This window comes from Protopterus annectens, chromosome 8.part0 (assembly GCF_019279795.1).
Source record: "Protopterus annectens isolate FY-2018-M chromosome 8.part0, PAN1.0, whole genome shotgun sequence".
NCBI classification, from domain to species: Eukaryota; Metazoa; Chordata; order Ceratodontiformes; family Protopteridae; genus Protopterus; species Protopterus annectens.
Window position 1 is genome coordinate 1,972,802,712 of NC_056741.1, and position 14,396 is coordinate 1,972,817,107.

Genomic DNA, 14,396 nt, shown 5'->3' on the forward strand with positions numbered 1-14,396 from the left:
TGTTAAACAGAGTCAGTAAGCAAAATGCCAAGTTACTGAGGTGGAGTATAGGGCTACAGGCATATGATAGGATGGTGCAACACCACACTGAGACCAATAATGCTAGTGCAGATGGACTGTAAAGAAGGAGTTTGGGTGGATACATTTTCAGCCAGCCCCATTTTTCTCAAGTGATGATTTTATAGGGTCATTTAAAAATCTAGCTTGAGTCTTTAAAGAGGGGAGAAATGTGAGGATATTAGATATTATCTGTGCTAACATGACTAGCTGAAGTTTTGTAAATACTTGTAAATAACTGTAAATTACCCTGTGTTATGTATGCCAGCATGACTAGCTATAATTTTGTAAAGGAGTTTGTTGTTTGATTATTGCTTTGATTTATGTAAGATGTCTGAATCAAACAGTGTTCTTCTGGCTTACAAAATGTACATTTTTTTAAAACAAATAAAAAATGTTGCGATTTGACTAACATTAACTAAAATAAAAAAATTGCAGGCAGTCACAGGATAAAACTTCCTTCTTTATTAAAAATGTAAAAAGATTGAGTACTTTCTTCCTATAAAACTAAGACTACATCAGAATCAACTTGTCAGACAAGAAAGTCCTAGTTTTATAGGACAAAAGCACTCAGTCTTTTTTACATTTTTAATAAAGAAGGAAGTTTTATCCTGTAACTGCCTGTATGTTTTTTAAAAGAAATTCTGAATGTAGGTTACGCCAGTCAGCTGACCTACGTGTGATGTCATCGTGTGCCAGAGCTGAAAGGAATACAATCTCTACAACAGCTGTTTTCCTTACTTTTTAAAGTCTAATATGAGAGAGTAGAATTCTCATAACAGCTTTCTGTGACTTTAAAAAATTCTGCTATAAAAGCAGGTTCTGAGTCAAAGTTCAGTAGTAGTTGTAGTTGTTCAGTTGTTGTTTTCCAGATCGGTAGTTATCACTCAGTTTGTTTTCCACAGCTGTTCAGCAATAATATTAAGTGTTGTTATTCCAGCCACTGAAGATAAGCCAACAGCCTGAACAGTGTGCTTAAATTCTTATCTTGCTTGGCAGAAATAGGAATATCATCCTGCCTTGCTGAGTTAATTAGATTAGACAGGGGCAGTTAATCTTTAGACACCAGGAGTCTAACCAAATTTCCTAATTGCTCCATAGCATTGTCTTGTTAAAAGACTTTCACACAATCACACATACACACAATAACAAAACACTTCCAGAATGTTTTCTATGGGGATCTCACCTCCAATGTTCCTTGACTCCAAAGAATGGATGCATAAAGATCTTAAACTAGTGTTTGATAAAATTAATGCCATAGCAAATATCGAAAAAATCCCATGACATCATCTTTGTTGCAGTTCCTAGGTATGTTGCAATATGTTTCTAAATTAATTCTAAGCTTGTCAGATATAATAGTACTACACCAGAAGCTATTTGAGCATGCTAAGGCATGATTTTGGTCACAGACGGAAGACAAAAGCTTTAAATAATTAAAAAATGGCTATGGAGTCTCTTATGAAATTTTATGGTGTTTCACAACCTGTAATGCTTCAATTAGATGCTAATAAAAAAGGACTTGGGATGCTATTACTACTGGAAGGTACACAATAGCATGTGGATCAAGGACTTCAGTAGTAGTAAGATACACCATGCAGAGAGCGATAAAGAATGGTCATCATCTCGAGACCCCCATTTTTCACCTCCTTTGATATGTGCCCACATAGTCTGAATAGACGGATATGTCATTGTGTCCCTAAGCCGGATATGTCATTGTGTCCCTAAGCATGAGGCACATGATAATAACTGTGATCTACTCCGCCCTTCCTCTCTCCTGAATGGCAAATGTAGGAATGTCAGGTGCACAGTGTGACCCAACCATGCAATGATCAGCATAGACTGATATTAACATTTTATACATCATGTTTGTCCTGTATGAAATTGCACTGTCATAGTGTGCTTGTTATGGCCCATAGGTCTGGACAAGACATTGACAGTTTGCCATTGTTGCTATTGCTGATAGCTTTTGCAGTTACACCACCACCACACATTTGTCAGATAATGGTGAGGATGTCCATTTCCTGCTGATTGTGAGTATGTCTGCATGTGTGTGTGTGTGTGTGTGTGTGTGTGTGTGTGTGTGTGTGTGTGTGGTCTGACCATAACAAGATCTCGGAACTACTCAGTCTCTCTCCTCACCAGCATACCATGTAGCATGCAACATGCTTAGAACATTCTGCAGCTTGCATCTCCCCAGGCATGTCCTGGCAGCAGAAGTGGGTTTTGAGCAGACTGAATGCACAATCTATGGCATTGCAGGTTTGTGAAAGTGCATTATACTGGAATATAGCAATACTGTGTGGGTTCCAAATGGGCATCATAAGCAAGGGATTTAACAAATCTCCATCATAACCTGCAACAGAGTATCAATGTGTGTGGTTAATACTTATGGGTACTATAAAGGTAGCTGTATAAACTGGCTTTAGCCACAGTGCCTGCACTTAGCAACTAGATTGCCCTGTGAAATTTCTCTATGCAGGAAGCTACAATACAACTGAGATGTGTGGTATATATGTGGCTCATGCATACTGCTTGGGTGCTGTACAGACATGCTTCTCATTATCCCACATGCATCACTAACTTAGCAATTCATGCAATGATAGCCCTTCCTGTTTACAAACCTCTGTAACTGTAGGTCAGCTGGAACCATTATTTTTGTATGTTTTTTGCCCCCATGCCAGATGACCATCAAGCTTCTCCTAACTCCAGCGGTCCATCATCTATTGAGTCATAACAGTTGTCTGTACCTTCACTATCATTCTAGCAATGTGGGTATTTATTTTTGTTTTTACATCGTATCCCCTCCCCCTGGGTAGGGAGAAAGTGATCTGTGTCACATCGGGGGCACTGTGCCTTTACATGTATGTGCAGGTACATTTACGTGCACCTGCTCAGGAAGATTAACACATTTACAGCGTAATAAGCTGAACACACAACCCATGACTACCTCAGGTCCCATTACTATTTTCCCCTCTCCTTGACCATAAGCATATGTTCCCTCCCTACAAAAGCTCATGCTGCTAATCAAATGTAGATCATCTGGTTAATAATCAGGGTTTTATCATGTAATGGAGCTCGCCTCAACCGTGTCCTTCATTGAAATATGTATGCAATCTATGGTGCCCAGTACCTTTGTAAGCTGGGTAATGCCACAGAAGGCACTCATGGTGTTACATCTCTTATGTGCTGTCTAGAATAGAATTAGTTATACATAGCTTAGTTTCTACAGGTACGGGAAGGCCATGCATTCCTATAGATTCCATTTGTGGGTCACACATGTCAAGAAAGGCCTACACAATGTCCTGATCTGTTCTCAAGTAATGAATGATGAATGATCGCTTGATGTGTGAACTTATGGTACCACCATAAACCATGAGTGTTAGTATACATATTGGTGTCCCGCCTCTTCAGTAGACCAGTCTAGGCAATTCCTGTTGTTAACATACAAGTCATTACGTTGTGTCAAACTAAATCTTATTTTTGTGACATCTTACATTTTTTATCTGTTCATTATTTACATTGGTCTTCAGTCAGTCATCCTAAAAATACTTCTTTTCCATATGGGCAACTTCATATTTTGCAGGCTTTCTTTATCTAATTTGTATTTATTTCTTTATTTATTTAGTCAAAGCTCATCTAAGGCTCTCATTTTTATTGCTTATGACTAAAAGCATTAAAAACAGAATTTGTTTACCATTTTAATATAAAATTGTATTAAGAGAATATTTTATTTTCTACTTCATTACTTCTGCTAACCTGGTTAAGAAATCATCAGTATTCGTAATCATTGTGCCACAGCGTGTTTGCATTTCACCAACATGTCTGCAGCTGTATGATAACCTGCTGAGGACAGAAAACTATGGTTCAAGTGTTTCAGCTGTAATCTCACTGCAAGTGAAATTATAGGCAAACTGGGGAAAACTCAATTGTACTACATTTCTACATATCGCAGGTGAAGAAGCTGTAATGGTATTTAACACTATTAACTTTAGACAGGATGGAAAAGACACAACAGCAGTCATAAAGAGTAAATTCCATGCATGCTGTGAGCAAAAGAATATCAGACATTTGCCTTTTACTAACAATCATAATCGAGAGGCTGAATAAACTCTTGAAACGTAACGTTAACTGAGTGCCTATGAGTTTGGTGACTTACAAGACACACTGATAAGAAGTAAAACTGTGTGTAGCAATATATTTATTTACTTTAGAAATTGCATACGTGTTCATAAATTCTGTCACTAAGTGTTCTTTTTGTTTTATCCATGTAATAATGTCCACATCCACTACATACAGTAATATAAACAATAAACTCTGAATTACAATTGAAATAACTGGGAGAGGCTAATGATTTTTGCAATGAGAAAACAAAACATTTCAGTCCCTATGAAATGTATATACACTGTGCACAATGTTCACGTTTATATGTCCCAGTTTTTGTAATGAAATCAAATATACTATCTGGTTAAGTGACTTGCGCAGAGTCACACAGTAGGCAAATGAAGGTGGAAGGAATCAAACCCTGTACCCTGGGCACCCGTTCAAAACATTAGTGCTCTGTATTAACTGCAAGACTGCAGTAGATCAATTGAAATTTACATGCTAGAGACAAATTCTCAAAGAGTCTGATTTTAAAACTTGAAAAAGCATTAGATATGTGCAGCACAGTTAATTAACAGGTATGAAAATAAAATCTGCATGAAGTATATGAATTATTTAAAATAAAATCTGATTGTGATTTATTTGTTAAAGATAAACTGGAGGTTTATAAACAAAGTAGATATGAAACAATGCAAGAATGCAAACCAGGATGGTGTCTAGGATCAAACATATAGCTAAAGAAAAATCCTACTGTATGCAGTGTGGTAGCAATCATGAGAAAAGGTAATGTAGGGCTCAGTATCCAAACTGTGGATTATGTGGAGTTTGTCATCATTTTGCCAATATGTATAAACACAGAAATAAGAAATAAGGCTGCTGAACATGAATGCCAAGCATGACAGCGAATACGTAGATCAATATGCCACTTGCTGTGCAGTATCATCTATAGTAATCACTCTGGCAAATTTCTTTAATAACTGGTACAGTTAGCCTGATTTCTTATGCTATTACTTCCTGAATGTGCAGTAGTCAGGAGTGAGTCACGACTCCATACATGTGCAATATGAACATCAGAATATATCATACTACAATTGATGAAGTGCAACATTCTAAGCAATCACAATGTGAAATCATAGTCTTTGCAATACCTTCTAGTATAATGTATAATGTCTTCCTGTCCAACTGTGGTAATTTATTGTGTTAATATTTTAATTACTACTGTATGTGCATTAATCTTACTGTCATTCAAACTGTGTGTTTCATTGTTATGTCTTGCACAGGGACCAAAGTAATGTAATTTCATTCAGCTTGCACCGCTGTGTATATCTGATCGACAATAAAGTTTACTTTGACTTTGAAGTAAAGTAAAAATAAAAGATTTGCATTCAGTAGAAGCTGATGAAAGAAGGAAAGCTGAAATGTTTGTGAGTACAGCTGAAATATAATTCCTGCAGTGTTAATGTTATTAAAAACATTAGTCAAGTTTTCTGGTCAGACACTCTGAAGTTTCAAAGCAGCAATATTTTTAACAGAATGTAATATTGTTACTGAAACTAATTTTTTTTTCAGTTGTTTCAGAATATACTCTCCTCATTTACTCAAATAATAAATTGAAACCTTTAGGGCAGATTATGCTACTTATTTACTACAAAAATTGAAATACAGTTTTTCGTTTCAAGTTTTTTCTTGTTTTGAATATAATTAACATAATCATACTGGGTCACATAGGTTGTTGAATTCAGGCACAAGGAAACTTGGTGAGCATTCATAACTTACAAATAAATGCTGCATTTGCTGATGACTTGTGAAAAAGCAAGCTGAATGTTTATAAAGTTTAACAATCCGATAATCATTTTTTTTTGACAAGGCATGAGATGTTTGTTTGTACCGCCCATAAAAGTGCCAGAAGGGAAGAGAAAAATGGTCATGCACATATTCATACACATGCAAAACCAACAATACTATTAAGCATGGTGCACTTAAAGGCAAGCAACATGATCCAAAGTATAGTAAAATGCAAGGTAACCATTTGAAATGCAGACACCCATTACTGCCAGTCCTGGAATGTTCAGACTGAATGACCAAAATGCTGACCTACATATACTAAGTCAAACATTGACATTTTTTTTAAATATTCCCTTTTCTCTGAGGTATGAACATCTCAGATGGGGTATATATCAGATCAGAGGGTGTGAGGGTTGCCCAAAAAAGCAAGTTTAAAGAAAAAAAAATAGATGTATAATATTCACCATTTTTCTGGGGGGTGTTTTCTGGACTTTTTTCTTTATTTTTGAGCTCGGCATTGTGAGTCTCTACATTACTGTAGGTCTCCCAAATGCAGTATGAGAGTAAAAATGCCTGTCTTTTCTTCATCATACCATTGTCCATATGCATACCACAAGAACCACATTTTGGCATCTTTTGATTAATGTTCAGTGCAACTTTAATGATATTTTCATTTTTACAGAGGATATGATTTAATACCATTTGTTAAATATGGTTGTCATATGTAAATAATGCTGCAGCTTCCTATTATTCAGGCTTTCCGTATAATTTATGCTTGAACACTATGACTTTATTATGTCTGTTGAGTTTTTATTCTGACAAACTAATGTGTAGTTTTTCAAATTTTGTGCTTGAATGTTATGACTTTATTATGTCTGTTAAGGTCTCCTTCTTACAAACTAATGTGTTGTTTTCATATTTGTGCTTGAATGTTATGACTTTATTATGTCTGTCTAGTTTTGTATTCTGTTAACCATATTATCTGGAGCTCTTCTCCCCGGGCCACCTCTGAAAATGGGTACCTCATGGCCCAGTAAATAATAAATAAATAAAAATATGAATGGAATAACCAAACAGCTTTTTAAGTTCTATCATTTTTATATGTGTTGATGAGAAATATAACTCTAAATGTAGGCCATCAAGAGCTATTCATTTTTCTTTATCCTGTACATGTAGGAGTCCTTGCACTGCTTCCACAGATTTCAGGAAAAAGAAGAGCTGTAAGATATCATAGATATAAAACAAGAAGGCCTGATCTCTCAAAAAAATCTACCTCTCACCCTCAACCCCCAGACTCACTCAGTATTAATGTTTAATATATAGCCTGTTACAAAAACTTACAAAACTAGTAAGGACATTCCCTGGGATCAATAAAAATCCTTTTGTCCAGCAGGACCTTCAGCCTGACACTGGCCTTTCCATCTTTATCCACCAAACCTCAAAGCCAAAGAATGCAGAGCTATTAGTGTATTTTGAAATAGTAAATCTCCAAAGCTTTCAGACCAAGATCAATGCTCTTATCTAACAGATTTTGTGTAGTATGTATGTCCTAAATCATGAACTCAGGGATCTTCAACAGGCAAACCCATTTTGCATCTGTGTTAGACATCAGAGCTACCACCCTCACAATGCTCTGTACTTTATTTTTACTGGGATTTTACACAATTCCTTTCTTTTTATTCTTATCATCCATCTATACATACCCCAAGCCTTGGCTACTGACTGATGTGGGATAGCTCCTACACTGTCATGTCAACCCACCATCTCCATAAACTAAATGCTGAAATTTTCCTCTGAAAAATAACATAGCAAATTCTCAAAGTGACCATGTTGGCCATGAGGTCTGACAGACAAACTGAAAATATCTCCATACACTCCAGAGAATATAAATGCTCTCTAGAAATAACAATCCTATCTATCATTGAAATCTTTTGGTACCTTGGGAAGTAACAGGTGAAAATATTATTGTGTAGAGTCAAACTGGATATGGCACCTACTCAATTCATTTTAACAGCAAGCCTGGAAATAGTCTATCTAACATAGAAACTGTTACACTCCTCAGGCCAAACTGAACATCTTTATAACTGTTATCAAATTCTACTCACTTAGCACTTAGATCCCCATCTGAGACTGAAACATTTCAAGCAAAACAACTTTCATCATTCAAATCTGCCCAGGAGTTCTACATAGGAACATAAATACTTTTTTTAATTTCTCCAAGCCTTTGGGGTTTTTAATACCATGCTGGGAATGGACCCCATTCCTAAGTCAAAGTATGATTAAAGTTCATAAAATTAGTATTGTTTCAGTCTTTGATATTAGCCAGAAGTGATCTTTGCAGCACCCACAATGTGCCCAGTAATGACCCCTTATGCAATTTGTTTGGAACTACATGTATCGGTAACATATCTAAGCATGATTGTAAATTCTTTTTTATAAGACCCATTGTGCCTACTATTATTGGAACTGTCTGGGTATCCTTCTTAGGCACTGCCCTCATTTCTGCCTCCAAATCCTGGTATTTTATGACTTTGTGTCTCTCTGTATGTAAGACACTGTAGTCACTGGGTATAGCAATTTCAATGATTAATGCTACGTTTGTCTTCTTTTCATGGACTACTATATCAGGTATTCTTGCATTTATTTTTTGAACTGTTAGTAATGGGTGATGCCATGTGATATAAACTTCATTATTTTCTATAATGTTTTGTGGCTCATGTTTCCAATTTTTCAGCTACTTCAATATTTTAATGTTTGCACAATCCCCAACACAACAGACTTGCCACATTATTATGCCTTCAGTATACAGTCCTTCAGACATTAGTATATTCTCTAGGTTGGTTCACCAGTTAACTTCAAGGGGAAAACATTTTTGGAAGTGATCCTTCGCTGAATTTAGCTTTTGAATTACTAAGTTCGATAAATAGGGATTCAAGGGTTTGTGTTTTCCACAAAATGATATACACCCATATCACAAACACAACAAGATGCACAACTGTTTCCAACTCTGTTTTATAAAACCTACATTTTTCTGTTTCTCATACATATTCAATGGACATTGTAAAGCATGTACATAATCCACTATCTTGGACCGCCAATATTAACCTTTTGTCTTTTTGGTTTAAATTCACCTCTCCTTAACCATTCCTGCATTTGATCCTGATCAAAATGAGGTTGTTCCAAGAGTTTTTGATACTTGCAACTATATTTGTGCATTTTCCACATTTATTGCCTTCTAACCTGATCCTTCACCTTATGTTCTTTCTTTTGTTTTTTTGGCACATTCATTTGCTGCTTGATCTTTATCTACTTCTGGTTTGATTTCTAGTCTTACTTAAAGCCAATATACTTCTGCTAAACTAAGTAGGGAAGTCATCTTAGTCTTATTCGCCTCATGTTTCACAACTTTCACTATGTTTGGGTCTTCTGAGATCAGCAGATATGTATGCAGTCCCACAATTGCAGATCTATACATGTAATCAATTTCAAGGAGGCTCATATCTCCTTTAGAATGGGGAATATATAGTCTTGGTATGCACTGATTTTTATAAATCATTTAATGAACAGGAAGCATCTTTCTTGTTTTCCTATCCATCCTGTCCAACTCCTTTTGGGGTCAGTCTATCACTCCAAAACTGTAAGTTAGGACAGGAAGAGCAAATTGGTTTATAGCTTGTACTTTGTGCCTGGATGTCAACGCTGTTTTCAGTATTAATTTAAGTCTTCTAAAATATTTCTTACTTGGTTTTATAAGCATTTGTTCATGTTTTATTGTTGATACTTCATCGATTGGCAAATATTTATACACTCCCTCTTGCTCATTATATCATATTCCTGTCCCAAAGTGATGTTTTGTTGGGGTTGCAGCTTTGGTGCTTTAAAGGTTGCTTTTGCACATTTATCAAGACCAAATGACATTCTTATATTGTCTGAAAAAGTTTTGACCACTTGCAGTTGTGCTTTCATTTCCTCATCTGATGAACTATACAGTTTTAAATCATGTACAAAAATAAGATAAGTCTTTACACTCTGTTGTTTTCTGGGAGCCAAATTGTAGCCACGACCTAATCTGTTAAGTAGACAGCTTAATGGGTTAAGGCAAGACAAAAGATAAGCCGTAAAAGAGAGCCACCCTGGAATAACTCCCTTTGAATTTTTATCCCTGGAATTATAATTTGTCCTTTATCATGGTTTAACTACAAAGTGGTTTGCCACTGTTTCATAAGGTGTATCATACATTTTTAAGCACTCTTTTATCCATGAATGTAGGATACTGTCAAATGTTTTTTGTAGTCTATCCATGCCATACTTAGATTCTTCCCCTTTTTACAGTTCTCCATTATGACTTTATTTAACAACAAATGATCCTTTGTACAACATGACTTTCTTTATTTACCCTTTTATTCTATTGCCATAATTGAGTTTTCTTCTAAATGACTATAACCTCTGACAGAATCAATTACAGTGTATAGTTTTTACATCATCGGAAGGCAAGTTATTGGTCTATAGTTTATAGGAAAGCTTGCAGGTATACTGTTAAGTAGGAGTATTGTATTTCCTGTTGTTAACCTGTCTGGCGTCTATTCCAGGTGCGCATATAAATAGTTCTTACTCATGGCTAAATCCTCATGTAAAGATGTTAATACTTTTAGCCAGAAGTTAGGTACTGCATCTGGCCCTGGGGTTTTCCAGTTAGGAGCTTTGCTTAACTTTGTTTCAATCTCTCTGGATGTTACGTTCTCCCATTTCATATCCTGTACATTTGAACTTTTTCTTTCTTTTCCTTCTTGGATCCATTTAGAATATTTGTTATGTTGAACTGGATCTTCATAGATATTTCTCTAAAATGTATCTATTTCTTCTTTTTTTGGTGGTGTTTCAATTCCTTTTGCCTTGTTTCCCAATTCTGTATAAAGCTTTTATGGGTCATCAATAAATTGCTTATTTTGTACTTTTCCTTTATATTTATCTGCATATCTTCTAAGTTTTTCTGTCTGGGCTGAGATTGTTAGCTTATTATTTGTGCTAGTGCATGATAGATCCTGATCTGTTCTGATACTGCTTGTTGTTTTTTATCACATCTATCTTTCTGAGTATTATTGTTAATCTGTTCCCTCTTCTCTACTCTTCTATAAGTGACCCTCCCTGTCTTAATTGCTTTATAGTTTTCTCTACTCAGTGGTTCCATAATTGCATTCAATTTCTCCCCTTCCTTTCCCTTACTACCCTGTGTTTCTGTTCTAAGACTTTATCTGTTATTAATTTAGCTGCACAGTAATATATCCTATTTACTTCTCTTATATCACATGACTCAATATGGACAGTCCTAATTACTATGTTCATTTGTTTTATCAAACTTATAAATTTGGGGGTTTTATTGACTTTCTGTAGTCTATTGCTTTCATTGATTTTAATATGTCTGCCCATCTCTATTAAATCAAATAACTCTTCTCTTAGATCATTTTCTTCTAAACTGAGGGCACATTTTTTATTCTCTATTTCCTGTGGGGATTCTATATAAAGTTCTGGAGCATCTTCCTGTGCCACATTCCTTTCATTTTTATCCTGTGTCATCCATTGTTCTTTCATATGGGAACTCACTGGCCTATCACTTCACCACATTGACTGCATCAGGGCTGCCACAATTTCCTGTTCCTTCTCTTGCTGTGCATCTCCAACTGAACATTTGTACTTGTTTCCTGTGGAAGGCTCCAAAGTATCTTCATGTGGCAACTGATCAGATGTTTCCCGCTCCACTGGTTTCTCCTTAATTTGGGGATCCATTACTCTATCTTGCTGTGATGTTATCAGAGTTAGATTTTCTATACAAAATCTTTCACTTCAGAGGTAATCCTTTTTTTATTCCTCCAAGTCTTTTGGGTTTCTAATACCATGACAGGAATGGACTCCATTCCTAAGTCAAAGTATGATTAAAGTTCATGAAATTAGTATTGTTGCAGTCTTTGATGTTACCCAGAAGTGGTCTTCACAGCACCCGCAATGTGACCAGTAATGACTCCTTCTTCAGTTCGTATGGACTTACATGTATTGGTAACATATCTAAGTATGATTGTAAATTCTTTTCCATAAGACCCGTCGCTCCTACTACTACTGGAACTGTCTGGGTATCTTTCTTCCACATTGCCTTCATTTCTGCCTGTAAATCCTGTTATTTTATGACTTTATATATTAAAAGCCCGAAAGCACTAAATATTGAGTGTATGTACATCGACACATAAAGGTCGATCTACATACACAGCAAAACACTAAAAGAGCAAAATCCAAAACGCTGAACATGTTTCCTGGTCAGCAGTGCGATGGCGGGGACAAGGAAATATATCCTTTTTCCCACTGTAGTGTGGTCTCGGTGTTGGTATATTTAGGTAGGGGGGTGTAGGGGGTGAAGCCCCTCACATGGGGGATGTAGGGGGGCTTGCCCCCCTGCAAAAGCATGTTAAAATTATTTAGTATTATTATTTTTTACTTACCTGTGTGGCACATTCTGATGACAGAACTAGTTCGGTGTTTTGGATTTTGCTCTTTCAGTGTTTCGCTGTGTATGTAAATCGACCTTTATGTGTCGATGTACATACACTCAATATTTAGTGCTTTCAGGCTTTTAATATAGACCCATCACTGAGTGTAGCAATTTCAATGATTAATGCTACTTTTCATGGACTACTATATCTGGTTTTCTCGCATCTATTTTTTGAACTATTGTTAGTGGGTGATCCCATGTGATATAAACTTCGTAATTTTCTATGATGCTTTGTGGCTCATGTTGCTAGTGTTTTTTCAGCTACTTCAATATTATAATGTTTGAATAATCCCCAGTGCAACAGTCTTGCTACATTATTATGCCTTTCAGTATACAGTCCTTCTGCTGTTAGTATATCACAAACAGCAACAAGATGCATGACTGTTTCCAATTCTGTTTTACAAAACCTACATTTGACTGTTTCTCCCACATGTTCAATGGACTTTGGAAACCAATGAGTACATAGTCCACTATCTTGAACCGCCAATATTAGCCTTTCGTCTTTTGCCACAACAACGAACCTGATGTCAGGCAATGCTAAAAATTACACTCACTTCCCTTTTAATGATGACCCCAGTAGTTACGAAGCTGACATAAAATATCACAGTATTCCATAAAAAAACAGTTTATTCATGATTTAGTGCTTTCATCCACTGAGAGTGGACTTCATCAGAATAATTTAAACTCACTCCACAGGTTAATTAAATATACAAGCTCATCCAATAAAAACAATCCAATACACATATAATTATCACCTTAAAGTCATAACATATCAAATATACATAAACTGTAATAAAATACTAAATAAAATACCAGCATGTATTGTATCTGTTTGTTACATGCATCCAACAAAATATAAAACAATTATTACATTCACTTCCAAATAAATTAACACTTACGAATATTATTCTTGAATACTGTGATTAATTTAAATTACATGTTATAAAACCATAGTTATCTCTTTTATTGCCTAAGCTCCAATACTGGATTAATGGGAATGTTGTCATAAATACCCGGATATCTGGTAGCATTTAATAAAAGCTGCCATCTAATTTCTTTCTCCTCTAACAGTGCCTTTATATTTCCCCCTCTAGGATTTTCCATCATATTTTCTAATATTGCAAACTTAAAGGTAGTACACGAGGGGTTCACTTCCAAGTGTCTATACATGGCATTATTCTTATCCTTCTTTTTAATATGGTAAAGATGCTCATATATCCAGTTTTTCAACGATCTGTCTGTCTTACCGACATAGAATCCTGGGCAATTGCTGCACTTAGCCAAATAGGCCACGTGTTTAGTGTTGTAATTCCCCTTCATAAAATAGAACATAGAACATATGTTCTATGTTCATAAAATAGACCTTAGTTTTATTAAAGTTGTTCAAGGTTAGGGACTCCACTTTTCTTCTTTTTGTTTAAATTCACCTCTCCTTAACCATTCCCATGTTCGATCCTGATCAACATGAGGTTGTTCCAAGAGTTTTTTATACTTGCAAGTATATTTATGCATTTTCCACATTTCTTGCCTTCTCATCTGATCCTTCACCTTATATTTGTTCTTTTGTTTTTTGGCACATTCAGTTGTTGCCTGATTTGTATCTACTTCTGGTCTGCTTTCCACTTGATACTGATATGCTTCTGGTAAACTAAGAAGAGAAGTCATCTTTTTTTTTCCAACACCTTTATTGAATTATCACTTGTGACATAGGCAAATTTACATTAATACAAAAGTAATCAAATTTTATTAAATTAACATTAACAAACATTATACTTCACATATATTGCTACATAAATTATTCAGTTACTGCCCCCTTTTTTAAACAAGAAACATCTTTATTAAACCATCACTTACAACATAAGCAATCATACATTGGCTCATAGCTACAGCCAGTTCAAAAACGAATATCAGAATG